At 48.8% G+C, this 16,009-nt stretch overlaps 1 long non-coding RNA gene across 2 annotated transcripts; it reads left to right on the forward strand.

The window, feature by feature from the left end:
- Positions 1-9,250: 9,250 nt before the first annotated feature.
- Positions 9,251-15,794, forward strand: LOC106892989. Of its 2 annotated transcripts, XR_001412958.1 has the most exons (5): positions 9,251-9,492; positions 10,342-10,598; positions 11,322-11,841; positions 12,649-12,860; positions 15,083-15,794. It is a non-coding gene; the product is annotated as an uncharacterized LOC106892989 (long non-coding RNA). The 2 variants fall into 2 exon arrangements; XR_001412957.1 differs by having other exon boundaries at positions 10,342-11,841.
- The last annotated feature ends 215 nt before the right edge of the window (positions 15,795-16,009 follow it).

Consider the following 16,009-nt stretch of genomic DNA (forward strand, 5'->3'; position numbering starts at 1 on the left):
CCTCAACATTTAAAACTCTGACTCTTGGTATAGGAAAAGCCTCCAAATCAAGGCCATGTATGGTATAGTTGTGAAGAGAGTGGTGAGCTGGTGGAAATGGCACTGCCAGTGATGTAGCAACTCTGATATTGGGCTACCAGTCCAGTTGTCCCTGGGATTTTAACGCCACTGCTGAGTTTCGATCTGACAAATGAACCTTAAAACTCAATTTATGCAGAAATGACTGTTTAAATCTGGTTACTTCTCCTTTCTTTGTGCAGGTGGCTTTTCTAGGTTGTCTGCTTTTTCCACGATGACTTCTAGGCACTGCTAGGGGGGACTAGGTTGTCCCTTCCCAGCAGAGCCCTGAGCACACGGGTAGGTATCCTCCAGGCAGGGCTGCAGGATGCTTCTTAATCTGGAAATGGGGAAAAACACCCACCATGAGAGCGTTTGCAGTGCTTTACTAAATATGTAATAGATACTAAAGTCTCCAGGACTTTGGAATCACATGGACTGACTTTTCGTGCAATGCTATATAGTATTTAGGTAGAAGGTTAAAAGTACACTTACTCTAAAATAAACCTATACTGTAACATGGAGGCAGAAAGACAGAATTAGTACTGTTTCCTTCTTTAATAGAAGTCAAGCTGAGATGGAGAAGGAGAGTTTATAAATGTTTTCTGTTTAGTTTTTTTCCTTTCGCACTTTGCATGACTTCTTGTTAGAAGGCTAGAAACAGACTTCTGTTAACTTTTGGTTATTAAAAAACCAAAGAGCAGTCTTGGAAAGAAATTGGGGTCTGAGAACACAGCAGGGTAATGGGAAACTTAATAAATATCCTGTTGTTATAACATCTGTCATTTTAGCATTAACAAGCTCACGACTTTAGCTGTTGTATGATCACAGCTCCACTTTGCAGATTAAGGGAAAGGCTGTTAGACCTTTCAAGTAAAAGCTTTCTGCACGGCAGGATGCTTTAACCTCTTGTATCCTGAAGCTATTTAGCTAAAGCAGCCTGAAAGTGATATTGAGACAGACTCCTGTGTGAGTCAATTAGGAGGGATACAGAAGCAGTTAGGCTCAAGGGTTTTCCTCATTTTGTTCTCTTTGATGTCCAGAAGAGCCAGAAAAAAACCTCAAAACCAAAATAGTGTGGGTTGGTTTTGATTTGTTTGGGTTTGTTTTTTGTTTGTTTTGGATTTTCTTTGTTGGTTTGTTGTTTGTTTGGGTTTTTTAATTTTGATTTGGCCATACTTTGGTTGTCTTAAAGTTGTAGAGATGAGATTTAAGAGACTGTCTTATTAAATGAATAAATATCACTGAAGCAAAATTATGGTAGATGTCCATCGCTTTCAAGGCAGTAAATACATACCAACCGCAAACCCAGAGTGGTATTTTGGTTCATTTAAAACAGGCCTATGTAAGGACCAGAACAACTGTACAAATACTGAACTCCATATAGTGTCTCTTGCCACCTGTTTCTGTGATTTCTTTAGCCTGTTGACTCATATTTTTCTTTTCTGGAAGCTAAAGAAAATGCCTGTCATGCTGAAAATGCTCCTGGTTTGGTTTTAATCTCAGACAAAGTTCATCCAAAACAAGGTCATAATGTTTCTGACTTCTTTATTTTTTGCTTCTATGTGTCAGGTGGTGAAATGAGAGCCCTCTATGAACTCTGTGCTGCAAAGATATGGCAGACATCACCCACCCTGTGCACAGTTTCTCATGCAGGGAGGAGCAGAGGAGCTGAAAGAAAGAGCTTGTCTTGGTGCTCAGAAGTTCATAGCATGTTGGGTGCAAGCAAGAGCTGTGGTTTTAGAAGAGATCTGTAGCCATCTTGTCCCAGAGGGCTCCATTGTCATCCCTCATTGCCCTCCCTCGGGGCGAGGAAGCACCCTGTCCAGCTCACAGCTGCCCCAGGGACCCGTGTCAGTCTATTGGTGGACCACGTCTCACAGGATATAAGGACAAACCACCATGTTCACGTGCTGCTTAGATGCTTCTGAAAAGCCTAGAGGCATCAGTTTGCACCCTCAAGTGCGTCCAAGCCTCTGCATTCTTTTGGAGCCTACGTGCCCAAGTGATTTTTCGTAGAATTTAGGCTCCTGAATGCATGTTTGGCATGATAGGGCTCCTTAAAGCGTGTTTGTTTGCTTTAAACAGGACTAAGGTTGTCTTACAAATGCTGATATTCTGTCTGGGGGAAAACACCATACAAATGAGTAAGGCCAGATGTACAGAAGAGCTCCTCTCTTGTGTGGCATGACTGGAAAGCCAGACGTGATCTGGGGCACTGGGACACACAGAGCCCTTGCTCAGGTCATTAATGAGCAGCAGATTTACTTTGTGTGTTTTCAACTTCTATTCCTTTTAATGACCTTAAAGCATACTTCCCCCAAATTTTGAAAATAGCTGTAGCTGGTGGTGGTTTCAGTTTCACAGGGGCAAAGGAGGGGCTTCATTTTTTTTTTTTTTAATTATTTTACTTCCTGAAATATTTAAAAAAACACCTGACTGAAGACCACTTTTAATTTTTAAATACTTTTCCCTTTTGTCAGTGAAATTACAAGTTCAAATTCTCACAATGTTTTCAGTAGAACAAAACATTTGGACCCCAGTAGCTTTTGCTAAAGACTTTCAGAACTGCTAACATGACAGAAAATCAATTATTTGCATGGGGGTAATTAGAAGCCATTGAAGAATGAGAGAAATGAATCCCAACAATGAAGTTCAACGGTTAGCACTAAGATCTTGCAATTAAACTGTGCTGTAGGATTATGCATATTAGCACATGAATTACTCTTTAAATTATAAATGTTGAACCAAATAATTATCTACAGCTTCTGGGAAGGGATAATCAGGTTAGGCTGGCAAAATACAATACTTTGCTCTTGCTAAATACAAATAGAAGTACAGCTTGCTGAAAACACAACAAATTGTTCCCCATGACTGCATTGTCCGGTTAAGCCACATTTCTTCTTTCTGAAACATGGGTGGCACGTTACGCTTTTTTCCCTTTAAAACCAGGCAAAATTAGAAGGGTCAAAACCTTGAGGGACGCCTGCCAGATTTCCAGAGACTGGCTGCAAAAAAACCTATGGAGGCGCTAATTTGTGTCTAATTTGGCTGCAGCAAAGAGGGTGCTGGGAAGACCAGGGACCTGCTGGGTGTCAGGGAACATGGATGCTCTCTGATGCCGGCATGGGCATCGTTGCTGCTGTGCCTGGTCTTGAGGGAGCCAGCTGCCTCCAGAGGGGCTGCACCTCTGCAATCCTCATGGGTGGCTGCAAACCCCATGGGTGGTTGCAATCACCTCAGATGGCTGCAATCACCTCGCACAGCTGCAATACTTAACACGCAGCTGCAACCCTTGTGCACAGCTGTGCTGGGGCAGCCCTGGGCAGGTGCAGGGGGATTGATTAGAGGGGTTTGGCGCAGAGGGGCAGCCCCACACTTATCTCCCATAGCAGCTCGGCGCCACCCTGCCTCTCCCCTGGGCAGTGGGGCAGCCTGGGGACCTCTGCTCTTTAGCTCGAGCTCTCTATGGCCACCAGCGATGTGACACCTTGCTGGCCACCATGCTCAGTGGCAATTTACTGAGCCCTCCACCATCACTCACTGTCTCAGGAAGTTTTATCCCAGCCCCCTGTCCCGTGCTGGTGACCAACTAGGGCATTGCCCACAGGATCAGTCCTGCTTTCTCCTGCTGGTGGGTCTCTGTCCAGAGCTGCCCCACAACTGCCCCAGAAGATGCCAACCCACCCTGGTGCCGCTCCTCCTGAGCACAGCCTAGGGTGAATCACAGAATCTTCTAGGTTGGAAGGGACCTTAAAGATCATCTTGTCCGACCATCAACCTAACTGACAAAAATAGACACCCGCACAACAAACAAGAAGCATCACCATCACTAAACCATACCTCCCAGCACTACATCAACCTGTCTTTTGAACACCTCCAGGGATGGTGCCTGAACCACCTCCCTGGGCAGCCCATTCCAATGTCTGATGACCCTTTCAGTGAAAATTTTTTTCCTAATATCCAGCCTGAACCTCTCCTGGCATAACTTGAGGCTATTTCCTCTCGTCCTGTCGCCTGTGACTTGAGAGAAGAGACCGACCCCCACCTCTCTACAGCCCCCTTTCAGGTAGTTGTAGAGAGCAATAAGGTCTCCCCTCAGCCTCCTCTTCTCCAGGCTGAACAACCCCAGCTCCCTCAGCCTCTCCTCATAAGACTTGTGCTCTGGACACCTCACCATCTTTGTTGCCCTTCTCTGGACCCGCTCCAGCACCAGGGCAAGGGGGTTTGTGGCAAATGGAGCGATGGCGAGGCTGGCCCACAGGGCCACTGCACAACCCCAGTGATGTGGGTGATTGCTCTCGAGCTGTAAAGTGCAATTTGCCAAAATGAAACCGCTCCGGACGCAGCACCCCAGCAGTGCTGGAATCGCCGCCACCGCAAGGAAACGGGCGGCCATCGTTAGCAGGGAAATCCATCTTTTACAAGAGCCACAGCGGGCCATTAGCTTTTAACCAGGTTTTTAGGGGTGGGAAACGGCTTTCCTGTTGGGCGAACCCTTAACAAGGAAATAACTGGCTCCAAACATCCAGGGGCGGCGGGGAGTTCACAGCAGAGCCAGCTCTGAACTCCGCAGCTTGAGCTCCCGGGTACAATGCAGCCGGCCCCTGCGCATGGAGCTGCCGGTGGCGGAGCTGCGGGGAGCTGCCCTTATTTATTTGTTCCTACCGCACGGGCTGAGACACGGGCTGTGTTTTATGTTCCTCTGCAGGAAGGTGATAAAGTGCCTGAGAGCTGCCGAAAACCCTTCGCCAATAAATTCAAAGGGAAAGGCCATTTCTCATGCCTTGGAAGGGGAGCTGAGGGATGCTGGAAGGCAGAGAAGACTGAAACGGCGCGTCGCATGGCAGCGTGGCAGGAGGCACAGGAGCAAATTTTCTGGTTCGTTTTGTTGCTTCTTTTTTTTTTTTCCCCTCAATGATTTTTACTCTGCCTGTGGCTGGGCAATCAATATCTCTTTGCCGCCAATAAATACTCCAGGCTTTTAAATGAGGATGCATTCCAGGGTGAAACAAATTAAGTGTGTGATTGCTGCCCTCTTGTACTCAAACTAATTCTGTGGGTCTAAATGGAAACTCGGAGGGAGATTCCCAAACCGGGCTCTCTGGTGGTGGCAGGTTTGAACAAGGGGGAAAAACATCAGATCTGGCTTCAGCTTGTCGCTGATCCCTCTTCTGTCATTGAGCAGAGATTGGGGCGAGCGGCACCTCAGGCTGAATCCACTGGGGAGGTGCAGATGGTTGAGCATCAGCCTGCCCAGAGCATGGCAGCACCCTGGTTTTCCTTGGTGGGTGTCTGTGGAGCTGGGGATGGGTTCAACTGTCTGGCCTGCAAAGCACACCCCAGGTTGAGCAGCACTGGCCCAAATGCTTACCCCCCCAGGTGTCACAGCAGCAGGGACTTCAGCTTTGAGCTGTTGGTGCAGTGGCCGGTCAGGGAGTGTCCCCCGAGGACCTACTACTAATACCCATCCCAGGGAGCTGGGTGGAAACCTGTCTGAAGCCCCAAAAAGTCTGCTGTGGCTGTGACAGCAACTGGTCCCATCCCCATGTGTCTGAGGGAGAGCAGATTGGCTTAATTAAGCACTATGGAAGAAATCTGATTTCTTCTTAAGCGGAGTTGGATGATTTCATGCAAATAAATTGTTGTAGGATATATTATTCTCTTTGGTTTTCTATGGTGTATGGTTTTTTGCAGATGTGGTCGAGGGACCATGTAGTGACTGCCACTGTGTTTCTCTCGCGGTGTCTCTGATATTTAAACCCTGCAGCAGAGAAACTTTATGGGACAGTTCAGGAAACATTTGACTCTGTTTCCCAACTTTTGCCACACTGAGAGCTGTTGCTTTGCAGGATTAAGACGGCTGCAGAAGACGGATGGCAAGGACACTGGGCATCTTTGCCAGGAGCAGATAGTGCATAGAAAACATGGCTGGTTTGGAGCAAACTGACACTTCACATTGGTGGCCAGCAGCCCCGCTTGCTCACAGTCGTCACCACTGGGTCCTGGCCTCCCTGTGGAGGGTCTTCTCTCTCCTCCCTTTCTTCTTCAGGGAGAGGGTGCTGCCGTTTCAATAATGGCAACAGTGGACTCACTGTGCATTAGTCCTCATTAGCTTGTATGTGCCTCCAGGCAATACATAATGGGCCTTGACATTTGCCATCAAGAAAATGAAGTCCTCCCAGTTTCGGGGCACCCTGTGCTGGTTTTGTACCAAAGCATTTCGTATCGACAGCTATTTCATTTCAATAAACTAGCAATAAGCCTTGCAAAGCCTGTGTATCAACAAAAAAAATCTCCACAGCTGCAACTGTCAGCAAAACAGGAGCTAACACTGTGGAGGAGCGAGTGCTGAGGAAGTCTGAGCCCTTGCCCGTGGTAAGTCCCAAGCAGCATTTGCCAAGCAAGGCTCATCAGAGGGCTTCAGCTCTGTCCTAGCCCTCCTCCACTGTGCTTGTGGTTGAGTTATCACCTGGGAGAGGAGGGAGCCGTGTAAGACCAGGCTCCACAAATGATTACTAAAGTCTTTACTCATTCTTTCTCTCCAAGGAGAAGCACCTGGATGCCAGAGGAGGCCAGAGAAATGCTTTGTGTCTTCCGCTGCAACCGCAACCAGCTCCAAAAATAATCTGCTTTGGTGTCTGGTGGGAATATTTGGAGCATCAGGGCTTGGTCTGCGGCTTCTCATAGAAATCAGCAGGAATTTTGTCGCATCCTTCTCTGGCCCAGCTCTGCTCCCGTGGCTGGCAGCCCCTGCTAAGGAAAAGCAGGGTTTGCTGCGGAAGGTATTTGAAGTGGAGGGTGCTGGGGAGGGAGCAGGCTGACTGCTGGGAGGTCCTTCAGCTTTAGTCCCCCTGTAGCACTGAGGCCTGATGTTCATTTTTCTTCCCCTTGGGTTTTCCCCAAGGGAGCCTGTGGGTTTGCTGCTGCCCAGTGAGCAGTGCGTGCAGCTGGGGCCGAGGATGAGCCCAGAAGATAAGCTATCTGTGAGCATAAACATGCCTCTAGCCTCGCACACCTTGTAGGAAAAAGGAGAATTTCTGAAAAGGAGGACATGCTGAGAAGGGGGCTGGGTGGTGCATGCCTTGTTTCTCCCCCTCTTTCCATCATCAGCCACTGCTGACCCCATTTGGAGGCAGGCTACAGAATGAGAGACCCCTCAGACCCAGTGTGGCGGTCCCTAGGTTACAAAAATACAGGGATTTATGAACTGAGGAACGTGGGATACTTTTGACCCTGTGCAAGGAGTAGAAATATCCTGCTTAGAGGCTAAGCCTTGAGATCTTCTAATGGTTAGGGCACCTGTGGCTTTTGTCTTGCAGCTCCTGTATGTGGGTGCCCTGAAATTCACCCACGTGCTGCAAGATTTGAAAAACATACTCCACAAACCAGTGTGCTGTTCAAGAAATGGTGGTATGGGCAATTTTTCAATCCTCCAGCGCAGTTTGGAGCATGGGCTGCAGCGAAAGTTCCAGGCAGGTGAGGTGGCTGAGCTGGTGGAGATCTCACAAGGTGCTGCTGGGCACTGCTGCCGCAGCCAACGCTGTGAGCAGCCGATGACTCAGGTCTCTGCTTATATTCCCTAATGAGAGGCTGAAGGACCTGGGTCTGTGTATTAATCACTGCAAACCCAGCTCTCCACTGTTAGTATCTTCCCAGGGTTTTGTGTATCTTGGCATGTTTAGATAACCAAGCAATATTTTGAGTGCTCTGCTGAGAAAAAACGCTGGCAGCAGGCTCCTGGGAGGCAGCACCATGGGCTGAGTGAAAACTGCAGGGCTGCTCCGTGTTAACCCTTGTTGTGAAGGGGAGAACCCAGGAGCACTGCTCCGCTGCCATACGTTGCGCCCTATTTCAGACATTGGAATGGGCTGCCCAGGGAGGTGGTTGAGGCACCATCCCTGGAGGTGTTCAAAAGACGGGTTGAGGAAGTGCTGGGAGGTATGGTTTAGTGATGTTTGTCGTGTGGGTGTCTATTTTTGTCAGTTAAGTTGACGGTTGGACAAGATGATCTTTAAGGTCCCTTCCAACCTAGAAGATTCTGTGATTCTGATTCCAAAATGAGCCCGACATGGATGAGAAATAAAAGCTGGAAAGGCTGGGCAAACAGATCCACAGCTGACCAGAGTCTGTTTGTGCCATGGCCTGTGGAGTTTTTGTGAGCCTGGCAGCCCACGGGATGCTTCAGTAAGTGAGCTGCAGTGTCCCTGCTAATTTAGTGTACCAACACCCAGCATCCCAGAGAGGCTGTAAGGAATGAGCTGCATCCTTTTTCCTTGCTATGCTGCTGTTCTCATGGTACCTTTTGTGTCAGGTCTGAGATGGAGAGAAGCACCAGGGACTTTACACCGTCACCACACCGTACGTGTTACACCATGACCCCAGCTTTCACGGCTCCCTCTTTGGCCTGGGTGCTTTTAGGTGAGGTGTGGAGCTCTGCCCACAGCCTGGGCACCTCCCTCAAGGTCTAACTCCCTGTGCTGCCTGCCGCTTTTATTTGCACGAGTTTTCTAAAGTGTCATAGCGGCCAAACTTGATGGATTGCCTGCCTGAAGTAGCTGTATAATCAGCTGAAGTGTTTATTTGGGTGTATCGATTTCTACATGTGTCCTATATTTTAATTGCTGAGTTCAGCCTCCGAACTGTTTTGGGGAAACTGTTTCTCTTTTGGTATTCCCTGTTCCTGAAGTAAAAACCCCTTTGTCCATACATTTCCTGTTTTCCTGTGTAGAGGAAAATAGGATTTGATGTTTCAGTAAGTAGAACGTAGAGCACTATCCAGCAGGACAGTTTACTGTGGGGCTGCTTTCTGTTGATGAGCAAGAATATGCTTCTGTTTGTTTTTCTTAGGTTTTTGTGATATTCTCTTACTGTGAGAAATGAGCACTGCCAAGAGGAGATGAAGCTATGTTTGAAGCTATGAGATGAAGCTAGGTTTAGCTATGAAGGGGAAGTAAAAAAGGCTGACAATCCAGGAAAAATACACTGCAAATGCAGAGCTGCTTTTTGGGCTGATTCCCCCGAGCTGTATGATTGCTGGAGTGCAAAAGCAGGCTTGTGGTTCCTTAAAAAGGCACCCACACAGATTTTGTTTCCCGGCAATGCGTGTGAGTGACCTTACGGTATTTCTGGCGAGTCCCCATCACGTGCCTGCCAGCAGCTGCTCGTGCGAAACACGATGGGTAGATGTGCTACCAGCCTGGGGAGCATGAAGTTTTCCTGAGGCACAAGCCCATGGATATTGAGGAAACAGTCAGGAAGCATCATCCCAGAAAACCATCTTAAACAGAGCCAGACTCAGAGGTGGCCTTTCTCTCCTCTCCCCAAATCACCGGAGGCAATTGCAGGTGTGATGGGCTCACCAGCATCACATGGAACAGATCTGGAACGAGAGGGGGACCCGGCACTGCTGTTGAGCTAACGGCAGCACACCAGGTATCTCCTCTCCTCCTCCTGCTGCCAGAGAGGCGGGTAATTACCATATCCATTTTAGAAATGAAGAAACTAACACGTGCATAGGCGGAAGGGTAGAGTTTTAAGAATATGTGGGCGTCTGAGATGCAAATGCTTTGGGAAACACCACGTTGCGCCTGATTTGCATCTGTAGGCATCTAAATACTTGTACCGATGTGACCCAGAGGGCCCTGTGTGAGGGCGCAGGGAGCACAAGCAGTGACGTAGGGTGCTCTCCCTCACACCCTCACTGGGGATCCCTTGCTCCTCACCATGCCTGTGCCAGTCGCTCCCCTGCCTTTGGATCAGCTCCAGGAACAAATGCTCCTGGGTTCCCCTGAATAGCAGCAAGGATGGGATGGGATGGGATGGGATGGGATGGGATGGGATGGGATAGGACGGGACAGTGTTTCCCTCTTAACTATGCAGGAGAAACCTGCATTGGCAGCCTCGCTGTCCTGCCAGTTCCTCCTCCATGCCAGCTTTTCTATTTCAAATAGAAATCTATTTGAAGAGTCAGCAGATTCGTTTTGCTTCAGGAATAGTAAACCTGTTGGTTTTGCCTACCTGAATATTGCCGTGGCCCAGGCTGGATGCTGTGTGTCACCTGCCAGGCGCCATCAATGTAGGAGGCAGAACTGATGCCCCACAATCGCCTCTCCCAGTCCTCATAGGACTTTGGACACTCCTCTTTATGGTGATGTTGGGGATGTTGAAAGTTATCACACAAGTTGAACTGCAAAGGAGTGAGGGAGATTACTTCAGTGGAAAAATAGATATAATTATCTGTAATAGGTTCAGTAACTGTGTGTGCAATCATTTCCTCCTCAGGACCTTGGTACACTTGAGAAGAGAAACTTCCTGGTTTCTGTGCGAAGGGTGTCATCATGATTTGTCATAAATGAACCATCCTGTTCCCAGCTTTCATTTTCCAGTTTTCAGTACACCTGTGGCATCACTTGCTCTAGAAAAACAGCCAGAGTCCAGGTCAGATTTTGAGAGAACTTTGAGAGACAATTTTACTAAAAGTCAAGAAGTACTTTTTTGGCTGCAGCCAAAGGCTTTTCCTTTCTTTCTGAGTCCAACTGGTGAGTTTCCTGACTTTGTCATGGCTCTGAAGTCCACCTGCAGGCATCTGCTTGACTCCTTCTGTTGGAGCATGGTCCTGCCATTTTCCCAGAGGGCATCTACATGAGGAACTGGGTCTGGCCCTCCTTCAGCAGTGCTCTTTCCATGTGCTTTCCCACTTTCTTTTTCCATATGAGCAAAGAAACAAAGGTCTTCGCTCCTAGTGCTGGGACTTGTATTTATCCTCATGTTACAGGAAATGTAAGGTTGCAAAATATTGTGGAGTTTTGTCCAAAGTCTTTACCATAATGAGGATAAAAACATTCCAGTTGGCCTCCCTGTTCAGCATGATTTTAGTACAATATTTGAATAAGGGCATATTTTCAATCCATGGCCCTTCCACTGGTCCACTTTTCAAGGTCCAAAAATGCAAGCTTCTTTTTCACAATAGTAAGATGCTTTAAAAAAAAAAAACCCAAACAAAACCAAACACCCCCCCTAAAAAAAAACAAACACAAAAAAAACCCCAAACACAAAAAAATAGCCAGAAAGAAAACCCAAGGAAAAAAATTAATTCCATTTTCCTTTTCAGAAAAAAGTATGAAAACAAATGCGTAAGGAATATGATGGAAAACCACAGCTTTTGTGTGGGATAGGCTTCTGCAGCTGAAATACCAAATTCTGCATCAGTCTGAACTACCGTCAATCATCTGTTAACCAAAAATATTTGGTTGTTTCTGCAGCTGACTAGGTTTTTTTACACCCCTCCCCTGCAACTGGCAGACGACTAGCAGCATTAGGAGCCCAGGAGGAGACGGGTTTGGGGAAGAGGCATGAGTGTCATGGTGGTGATGCCATGGGTGTATGAGAAGTACGGTGCAGAAGAAGCAGGAGCAACGAGCACTGCTGGAAATGCCTGATCGTGTGGGACTGGTAATGTGGGAGCCTCACACCAGCATGGGGTGAAATAAAAGGACTTCGTGATGAAACTGGAAATTGTCAAAAAGGCTGACGTTCAACTAGGCGGTGGGATCAATGGAGGAGCTCTTGAGAAAAGTGTGCTGTGACCTCTGACATTTCATCCCTTATCAGGTTTAAGGCAGTGTCTTTTGTGGCACAGTTATGTGGTGAGGCAAGGTGGTTTTGGTGATAAGCCTTATTCTAGTGACCTCATTTTTGTTGGATTTCTTCGCTTGGAAGAATTGCTAATAGGTGTGCTGAGGAGCAGCGCTGCAATGCTAAGAAGATGCCAAGAGAAAACTGGTGAGGTCATTTCACACCACTTTCCTGAACTCCTTGCCTAGGCTTCCCCAACCTTTAAAAACAAATTACAAATATACTTAAATACTTACTCCCCAGGGCACTGGCCCTTTTGAAGGCTACTTGTCCTACAGGAGCCAGTGCCTGTGCTGCAGGGGTTCAGTGTCACTTTGGGAGGGTTCAGGGGAACTGGCATTTACCTCTCCATTCACAGCGACTAGTATACAGAGGTGGCTGGGGACAATGAACTGTGCCCTGGGGACACCCAGTGAGCCTTGGCTCAGGGTGGCCTCACATCTCTCAGGTCCCGGCTGGAGGTAGCATGGTGGCCTATTGGGCAAAGATGTCCTGGCCACAGAGAAGTGGTGCCCCATGTGCGTATCTCTTCCTGGAGGTTTTTGGCACTGGCCCCTTGGTGTCTTAATCCTTTCATAGCTGTCACTGGTAAAGCTCCTGCACTGAGAGAAGCAGGTGCATCACTGCTGCTCTTTCCCTCACCACCTCCCTCAGCAACCACTCCTTCCCTGTAACTGTTCTTGTGTTTGGGACCCTCCCCGTAATATTTAGCTGTATTTTCCTCTTGACTTTCATGTCTGTGGTTGCCCCTTTTCTTACTCTTTTTTGCTTTGTCTTGTTTGGAGCCTCCCTGCATGGACAGAGGGGCAGAGCTAGCATCTTCCCTCTGCCTCACCCAGGGCAAGGCTCACATTATACATTTTCTTCAGACAGCACTGCTGGGTGAAAACCCACACTCTAAGAGTAGTTATGTGTAGCTCAGGATTGATCTGTTATAAATTTACTTATTTTCAGGGTTTTCATTGAGGCGCTGATGATATGGCAGTGACTACACGACTTGTGGGTGTTCAGGGTCAGAAGAAGTTGCAGCCGCCCCTTCTCAGGAGGAAAGACAAGCAGAAGCTGAAACACCCAAGCTGCAATCAGTGGCAGAACATCACTCCAGGAAGCATCATGCCTCTTCAGTGGGTGTTGGCTTTCTAAGGCACCTCAAATACTCTGCCAGGGTAATTAGTAGTGATCTAAATCAGACATCACTATATACACGTCTGTCTACAATGGTGACATATTTCATCATGCACCTGCAGTCAACAGCAATTTTGAGGTGGATACACTCCCTAGCCCACAGTAGTCGCCTGCCTTGTGCTCGTTGTCACCCTCTGCGCGGGCGGGAGGTGTTTGTCCTGACGATCAGTCCTTTGGATTCCTGCTCAGGGCAAAGCTTGGGCTCCATGGCCCAGCACTCCCAAAGCTGAGATTGCCCTTCATTTGTCTGCCTGGTATCTGCAAGAAGTCCTTGCTGTTTGCAGAGGGACCATCACTTTGCACAGCTCCCAACGTTGTCTCCATGTCGTTCTGGGAGTCCCAGGCTTGCTATGGGCAGTGAATGAAAGGTGAAGGACAAAGCTGGGGGGAGATGTGCTTTAGTTTAGCTGGGACAAGTCAGGCACTGCCTCTGCCAAGGGAAAGAGCATGTTTTGATCCCACTGTGGTTTTATTTGTTCTGAAGGAAAAAATTGAGTAGTTTATCAGGTGCAGCACAGACGTTTCACTCTCAGCCCAGTGGCTAGGTAGACACCTCCCAGTCAAACCCTTAAGTTTCCCACAAGAAGGCTGGAAAACAGGGGGTGTAGTGTTGGTTTTCACTGAGAAACATTAATAACATGCAGCATGGACTCTGCCTTTTCTCTGCCTACCCTGTAAAATGCCGCTCGTCGGGCTGTGGCATAGGTGTAGCAACAGTCAGCCAGGTCTAGACACCGCCTCATGCCCCAAGCGGCCAGGCTGAGGTCATGTCTCCGTTCACTTTATTTTATTCATTTGTAATTTAATTCTTTGCTTTCCCAAAAGGCTTGTAATATGGGATGGAAGGAGGGGAAAAAAAAAAATATTAACCACTGGAGTTTTGCAGCTCCTTCCTTGCAGTCAGCAGGAGCCCTTTCGGAAGCCAGGAAGGAGCCAAGAGGTGTGTGGGTGCCTCTCACCCCTTTGTGGTGACACCCAGGGATGGTCTGGGGGCCTCTTGAGGTCCATGGGAGCGTGCAGGTGGAGAGCACCCATGGGTGGGTTGGTGGTCTGGGGTACCCAGCTGTGGAGGCAGCAGAGCCAGCGTGGAGACCATGGCCTTTGGCTCTCTCCTCACCTGGGCGGGCAGAAGAGAAACACCTCGTCAGGGAAGCACGAAATGGCATCAGGGGAAAGGAAAGGGTGCAAGACAATAGGCTTATACGTTCTCCAGGGCAGAGAAAGGTGGGAGAGGCAGAGCAAGGAGACATAGGGAGGAGACGCCGGCACTAGGCGGAGGGGAAGGGTGGAAGCCCTCCTTCCCCAGAAGGGAGCTATGGAGACACCAGTGCTGCGGAGCCAGCAGTCAGGGCAGGACCAGGGGTGTGGGTGAGAGGGAGGGAGACGCAGACCGGCGGTACCTGTTTTGTGCTGCTTCACCTGTGACTGCTCGTGCAACTCTTCAGGCCTGCCTTTGTGCTTCAGTTTTTTCATCAGCCCCAAGATCTCAATGTAAACTTGCTCTTCTTGCCCTGGCAAGGGCCAGCCCTCCTAGCTCCGTGCCCTCTGTGCCAGCCATGCTCCATCTCCTCCCCCAGAAAGCTCACTTCTCTCTGCCAGCCCCTGATGGCTGTGCACAGCAGAAGCACCTGTGGGCTTCATCCAGGCAGCCTTTCCCTCCTGTTCCCCCTTGGATGAAACGTGGGCACCTGCAGACAGTTGTGTGATTTAGATCAGCCTCCAATATTGTCACATTTCCAGGGCGACTGTGGCTTTCAAGCTGCTTCTAGGAGGTGGATGAATGTGTGCAATGTACCCTGTGGAGCATCTGAGCTTTGGACAGGTGAATGGTTTCTGAGAAAGTGGAATGGGACAATCCTGCCCTTGGTGGTGCCTTGTGTTGGTAGGCTCTTCTAGGCTTGAAGCTTTGAGACATGACATCAAGGTGCAAAATTACATGCATGTTTGTGGTAAATGTATTCAAAGCAATCGGAGATATCAGAAAGAAGGACTTAGATGCCCTTGTCTTCCAGAAGGGAGCTGGCATTTGATGGAGGCCCAGACAATCTCCTTTGAAACAGTATGGGGGGAGTTTACAGGGGGAATATGGGATTTGCGTTATTTTGGTGTCCTGTTCTCTGTTGCATGTTCCCAGCAGGGAGTGTGCTTGCCTGCAGGGCTGGTGGATCAGATTTATCCACATACCTCCTCTCTTGTGTTTCAGTTGCTTTGGCAGCTCTCTAACTCCTGGCCGTGGTGGGACACCACTGCGGATGGGACACACAGCCCCAAGGAATTTCACAGGCGTAATGTCTCTCAGGACAGAGGATGGGCATGTCTGGGCACTGGAAAAAGGCGGTCAGTGGGAAGGTGGTGATGTCCCTTGTGTGAGCCAGGAAGGCTGCCAGCTCTGTCGAACCAGCAGGAGCCAGGTGGGGGATGATGGACTGGTGGGGGTCCCTGGCCCCCAGCCAGCTGAGGCCTCGCCTTGTCACATCACAGAGCATCACTTGCAGGCAAGACCAGCTGATAATCTTCTGCAGCCCTGAGGGCACCCAGACCCGTATAGAGATGGGTGCCAACACACCCACTTACCAGGCAGGAGACGCTGACCTGCCACAATGTCCTGAGCTGTAGCTTTCTTCAACAGAATCACAGGAAATCACTTTCCTCTCCCAAATATAACCCTGTGAGCCCAGGGAGACGTAATGCTGGCAGGCGTGCTGCCCAGCTCCTAGCCCGCCTGGCCACCAGGATGACTGCCATGGGGGTGATAACTCACCTTGTCTCTCAGGGGTGGCTCAGATTACAGCCAAAAAAAAAAAGATTATTTTTGTCTGCTCTGTTGGTCTCCAGGCCCAACAATTTTATGTGATGTGTTACCTGCTAGGCACTCTCGTATGACTCAAGACCACAAAAATAATAAAAAAAACCTAATGGCGAAGCTGGCCCACAGGGTGTTACTTGTTTGCTGTTATTGTCTAGGACTGAGTTCTGCTGCTGAAGGCCTTCTACTGTATAATTACAGTCCAGCCTTAGCAGGTCTCTTAGCCCATACGGCGCGGCCGAGTGGCGTATGTGTCTGTTGCTTCCATGAATGTGGCTCCAGAGGATAATTACATGCACAGGAGGAGGACAGGGCAGAAATCTG

This window comes from Calidris pugnax, unplaced genomic scaffold (assembly GCF_001431845.1).
Source record: "Calidris pugnax isolate Ruff unplaced genomic scaffold, ASM143184v1 scaffold24, whole genome shotgun sequence".
Lineage (NCBI taxonomy): Eukaryota > Metazoa > Chordata > Aves > Charadriiformes > Scolopacidae > Calidris > Calidris pugnax.